Here is a 6,004-nt window from a genome sequence, read left to right as displayed (position 1 = left end):
TTTAACTATGTAGGTGTTCTCAAGAGGGCTTTCAATAAGATTGAAAGTTGTCAACGAATCAGGAGCCATAAGGTACTGCTTTAATTCCTATGTTGGCACTTTGCAATAAATAAGTGGGTTTTGGGTGGCAGTTTGTGTACTCGATCCCTAACAATGCCCTATGCTGTACTTCAGGATTTATCTTACTATCTTACAATGCGTATCAGCGTTTAGGTCTAAAGAACCACGGTTTATGGGATACACACATATCATGGATAGTAAAAAGAATTAGTGCAGTCCAGTTAGTGAATATATTAGTGAATGTGAAACTCCAAACATTTTTGTCTTTTTACGAATCAAAGTTTGTGCATTTGGCCTATTAATACTGTGCGCCATTTGTAAAGTCTTTTTAAAGTTCTAAGGAATTATATCATGCTTTTATATTGTCAGTCTGTCCGCATACAAGGAGTTAATATAAAGCTAGCCACCTTGCACTTGACAGAACAAAGCTGCTGTTGTGTTTCCAAACAAGACTTGGTTCTTGGCCAGAGAGAGACCTCTGAGAGATGAGAGCTGGCTGAGAGATTTTGCCTGGACCCTCAGTCAGCACAGCAGACCCGTAGCGTCCCTGGGACTTAATGGATTCAATGACATCTAAGTGTGTGTTAAGACGGAAGGTGAGTGCCACTGGCTCCACTCTCTTGAGTGGGCTGGCTGAGGGAGCTCTCATTTCATCAGGCAGTGGGAAGTGGCGACAGGTCCTTGCTTGGTGGGAATGTGTGACCTCTTGTGTTGTAGCCTGTAACCTGTAGAAAACATGGAAGGCAGATTCCTGTGGTGTCTGGACATTGTCTGTCATGTCTTCTACTGTAAAGGTGCTGATGTACTAGATACCTCTAACAATGTCTATGTGTTGCTCTATCTGCAGTTCATGCTAATTGAATAAATGTATAATTTGTGAATGGTGTTCAGTAAAATGTACCTATAAACTGTGCCAAGTAAAATTTACTGTGTAATGTATTTAAATGTCACTGTTCACATCTCAGGCCATTTGTGTCACTAGCAATGGTCTCTATGTCTCCATGGTGTTTATTTATTAGTCCTTAAGTCATGATAAAATCAGTTGGATTGGATTCTATTTGCAGAACAGAGAGCTAGATCTGGCGTCTGACTAACGGACAATGCTTTTGTATTATAGTGATATAATCCATTGTTCTGTGTTCAGCATGAGAAAAAATCAACATAACATGGAATTATAGAAGATGAATAACCATTTGCTTTTAAGTTTTGTATAGACTTTTAAGTCTGCTATCGTGAAGCTAAGTAATCTGGTTGTATACTTTATCCATCTATCAATACATTTTACTTGTCCCTATTAGTCTTTTTTAAGGCATCCACCTGATCATTAACATAAACTGTAGGATGGGGGGAGCAAGTAAACAAGTGCAGGAAAGTAATAGAGGCAGCGGTCACATGACCATCATCCCCTGTAACATACATATCATACCTAGTAACAGACCTTGTAGTAGTTGTTGTTTTTGGGGTTTTTTTGTCTAATTTGTAGGGGCTGGGTATTGCTGCACATTTTTGGTGCATTTGGCAACCCAAACCCATTCCCCACTGCCCATTGTTCTAGAAGTGTTGTGGTTTCCAAACTTGAGTCTTGCTGTTATGTTTTTGGCAACCCTCCCAAACATGGCACACTTGAACTTGAACATTTAAAATTGCAACCATATTATATTTAAAGAGAGAAAATTGTAACCATATTGCATATTTTTCTGAGAATTCACAGTCTTACCGTGGGGTTGTTTTGCCAGGACAGCTACTCCTGGGAAGATTGTCTTGTATTGTCTCAGACTTAGACTTCTTTGTAAACAGCCTTAATACCCCTTAGAGATTAATGGGCAGCAACAATGGCTTCTCCTTATTAAGATCTTATTAGATATTTTGCTAAAAGAAATTGACCCCTTCATGCTCTGCGACAGATATATCCGGCGCAGAGCTATGAAGGGTTTATGAAGAGGGCTCACGGGCTTAGCACTTTTCATAAAGAGATGGGCTTTGCTGCATATTGCACCAAAGACCCTTCACTAACACCCACGGTTGGTGCTTGCACTGATCGCGACTGTTAACCTCTTGTCTTTGCCGCCGGCACTTAACATGGCGGCGCATGGGCGATGTCTTCTTTATTGAGATTGTCTCTCCCCCGAATGTCATCGAAGTGCAGCGATCCGTTGCCATGACAGCATCGGGTCTTTGCCAGACCCAAAGCTGCATGGTTTCTGAAGATTTGTTACAATGAGCCACTGCCTCATTGTAATGAATCCTATGCAAAAATGCCATATACTGCAATACAGTAGTATTGCAGTATATGGTAGGAACGATCAGTCCATCTAGGGTTAAAGTACCCTAGAGGGTCTAGGAAATAGTGAAAAAAAAAAGTTTAAAAATCACAAACACATTAGGTATCAGCGCGTCCCAAAATGTCCGGTCTATCAAAATATGAATATGGTTATTGCCGGCGGTGATCTCCATAATGGATGATGGCACCCAAATGTCTGAAACGTGACACCATTTTACAAAAAATGTAATAAAAAGTTATCAAAATGTTGCACAGTCCTCAAATTGGTAGCAATGAAAAGACACTTCACAGCTCTGGACACCGAAGTATGAAAAAGTTGTTAGCTTCAGAAGATGGCAAAAATGTTTTTTTCTTTTTCGTACACATTTGTTAAATTTTTGAAAATGTATTAAAAAGCAATAAAACCTATGTCATTTTGGTATCACCGCGATCGTATCGAAACAAAGAATAAAGCAGAGGTGAAAGTCGGTGGAAAGTGAAAGCAGTGAAAGTCGTAAAAAACCGAGCCTACAAAAAAGTGACACACATTCAATTTTTCCACATTTGGAATTTGTTTCCAGCTTCCCAGTAAACAGCATGGAATAATAAATAACATCATGAAAAATAAAATTTGTTACACAGGAAATAAGCCCTCGTGCAACTTTGTACAAGGAAAAATGAAAAAGTGATGGATTTTTGAAGGTGGAGAGCAAGAAATGGGTGAAATAACCCTGCGTCCTTAAGGGGTAGACTGGAACTACCTTCAATTTACTTATTCAAAACAATCAAAAGGGAACTAATCAAAAAGGAAGCAAACAAAAGTGAACAGAGGTGCTTTGCCAAGGCAGGTGAAGTCGCATCGGAAGTAGATAGAAAAAAGAGGCACTCACCAATGAACCAGTTTTTAGCAGACAAACACATAGCACAAGGTCGCCGACAGTTACATCTTCTCAGTGTCCACGTCCCACTGTTATATTTATGCCGGATGAATCAATGGAAAAAATGTAATCTGTGAGAGTCACCTCATTCTCTCTACTTCTGATCAACTCTATTCTTGTGAATATTCTTACCTTAAACCAATGGACTTCACATTGTTTGAAAATTGATATATAATAATTTACATTTTGCTTCTGTTAGGCAGTGCTGATGTTTTCCTCCTTTTTATTCTATTAACACATATTTTATGATTCCAGACCACCTAACTTACCCTTTTATACAGCTGGTCTCACTTGCTGATTATCAAGTGTAATTGATTATCACGGGCAATACCCTTACAAACCAGTAAGGATATGACATATTTTTATATACTGTTTTGGCTTAATATTTGCAAAATATATGACATCTGATGTAGTACATCAATGTTTATATTTACCAATTTTTACCAATAAAAAGAACAGATTTTTTTTTACTTTAAGGCGAGAATTTTTTTTATGCAATTGAGATGTACAGTAATAGCATAGAATTCAAATAATCTAATAACTATATATTTGTATATATATATATATATATATATATATATATATATATATATATATATGACTTTATTCTGGATTAGTATCCTTTTAAATAATTACATATTTTATTTAATTTCTTAATGTTATGATTCATACGGCATTACACTCTATGTTAATATCTTTTGTATCATATTTACTCAAAGATCAATGCATAATAACTTTTCCTATCTTTTATGTTGCAGGTAATCCACACAAAAAAAATACAAAGCTCTGAGGTGGTAGGTGACTTGTTAGTGATGCACATGAAACCATGAAAAAAGTGTTGTGGATGTGTGCGTAATCTAGTTTCTATTCTATAGGAGTTACCTGATGACTTCCAGACTGGCTGGCACCACTGGCCATCTCTGTAGGCTATAGTGCTGTCAATTTAAGCTGTGGGACAGGTGTAAATCTGTCCTAACATTCCACCCTTCCAGCACTCCTCACCTGAAGCAATCTCATTTATTACACAGAAAGCAAATAGCCAACACAATTGCCCTGCCTCACAAAACACACCAAGCAGTTAAACATCTTTGGCTCTGAATTTAGTGGCCTTAAAGAAAAAGCTGTCAGCTGTTTGTTAAAGAAAAGCAAACAAAGGCAACTCCACTTGACAAAAAATCCATTTATTTGATGTCTAAATTTTTTTTCACCGCTGCACTTCCAACTGATCTCATAGAGTGTGTGTGTTCATGAGTGGAGCCAAGACAGCAAGTCGGTGAAAGTCAGAGCCATCCAAAATCCCTAGATTAGAGTGTATTTTTGTGTTGGTTTTTGCTTTCTTTGATGTGATTTCACTTATAAAAGGTTATCAAAATAACAAGATACAGGTACAGTAAAGTGTGTGCCTACACGTACCTCCCAGTACGACAATAAAGTATACTTATAAATTGCCTGGAGTATTTTAGATAAAATATTAAGTGTGCCAAGTTAGCAATCTTCCATCAGACAGAATATACTTTTAATAATTTACTACTTCCACACAGTAACAACAGTGCATATATCTGTCGGAATGGAAAATCGGCAATACCGCAACACATTTGGCCACTTATATTTCCAAATTGTCCACTCATTTGGAACAATAGGGAACTATAGAATAATTATGTATTCAAGTTCATGTTTGTATTTGCGGTATTATTGAGGTCCATTTATTTTCTGCCAAAAATGTTATCTGATTTAAAGGGTTGTAATTTTCAATTATGGCCTATTGTAATGTTGATGGTCTGTCATCGCCAACCATGTTATCTTGCAGAGTAACCATGATGGACGCCATCCTGCTGTCTCTGCTGGTTCCTGGTCTCCTCAGTATTCTGGCCACATGCTACCTGCTGGATGCTGTCTCCTGGGTCCTAAGGCTTGCAGGCATGTTGTGTGTGTGGATGCTATGCAAAGACTACCAATCCAATTCCAGACTAGCTAAAAAAAAAACAGAAAGTCACAAATTTGAGCAACTACAATGCATTGTTATTCTGATTATGTGGCACAACAAGCATGATAATGTACATTACACTATTTTCTATCACAAAAGACAAAGAAATATCTGTCCTAGAGATTTTATGTCAACCTAAGTGTTATAAAAATAAAACAGATGAACACATCCTTCAGTATTAAGTATAAAAAAGAAACCACGGGAAGTATAAGACCGCAAGACTGCAGGATCACACTACTCAGAATTTGTTAGTCATTACAGTAGAGATTCATAGTATGTATAGGAAATGAACTATAGAAAAAAAACCTGAAAAGTGGCTTATTTTTAATGTATATTTTTTTAGGACAATATAAAAATGGTACTTGGGCTTTAACATCTTAAGCTTTGAGTCAAGTCATGAAAAGACAATTCCAATGTGCTTGATCCCCATTGGTTCCTCTAGGAAGCCAACTTGGAATATAATAATAAGAGAGAACCAAGTAGTTTGTATTTGTCTGCATTGGTACTTAAAGGAAATCTCCATTAAAATAAAGCATGGATAAACCCGAAGGACTGCAACTGTGGTTTAAAACTCTTCTTATATGTGTTATCCATCGTCTCTTTCCTTCTAAAATCAACTTTTTAAATTATACTAATTAGCCAGAAGGTCTCTGGAGATGTTATCAGAGCCCCTCCCCTCTGTGCCGAAGTTTCACCAGCTGTTACACTGTGCAGAGAGCACTTCCTCCTCACACTGTGTGCTGAAACTTCTTCTGCTGCTGT

The 6,004-nt window shown here is 37.4% G+C and overlaps 1 long non-coding RNA gene across 1 annotated transcript; it reads left to right on the top strand.

Annotated features, from left to right (window-relative positions):
• The first annotated feature begins 525 nt into the window (after positions 1 to 525).
• On the top strand, positions 526 to 5,543 carry LOC140127417 (uncharacterized). The gene is made up of 3 exons (XR_011854986.1): positions 526 to 656; positions 4,017 to 4,052; positions 5,066 to 5,543. It is a non-coding gene; the product is annotated as an uncharacterized lncRNA (long non-coding RNA).
• Positions 5,544 to 6,004: the final 461 nt, after the last annotated feature.

Source organism: Engystomops pustulosus, chromosome 1 (assembly GCF_040894005.1).
Source record: "Engystomops pustulosus chromosome 1, aEngPut4.maternal, whole genome shotgun sequence".
Lineage (NCBI taxonomy): Eukaryota > Metazoa > Chordata > Amphibia > Anura > Leptodactylidae > Engystomops > Engystomops pustulosus.
This window is presented reverse-complemented; position numbering and strand designations above follow the sequence as displayed.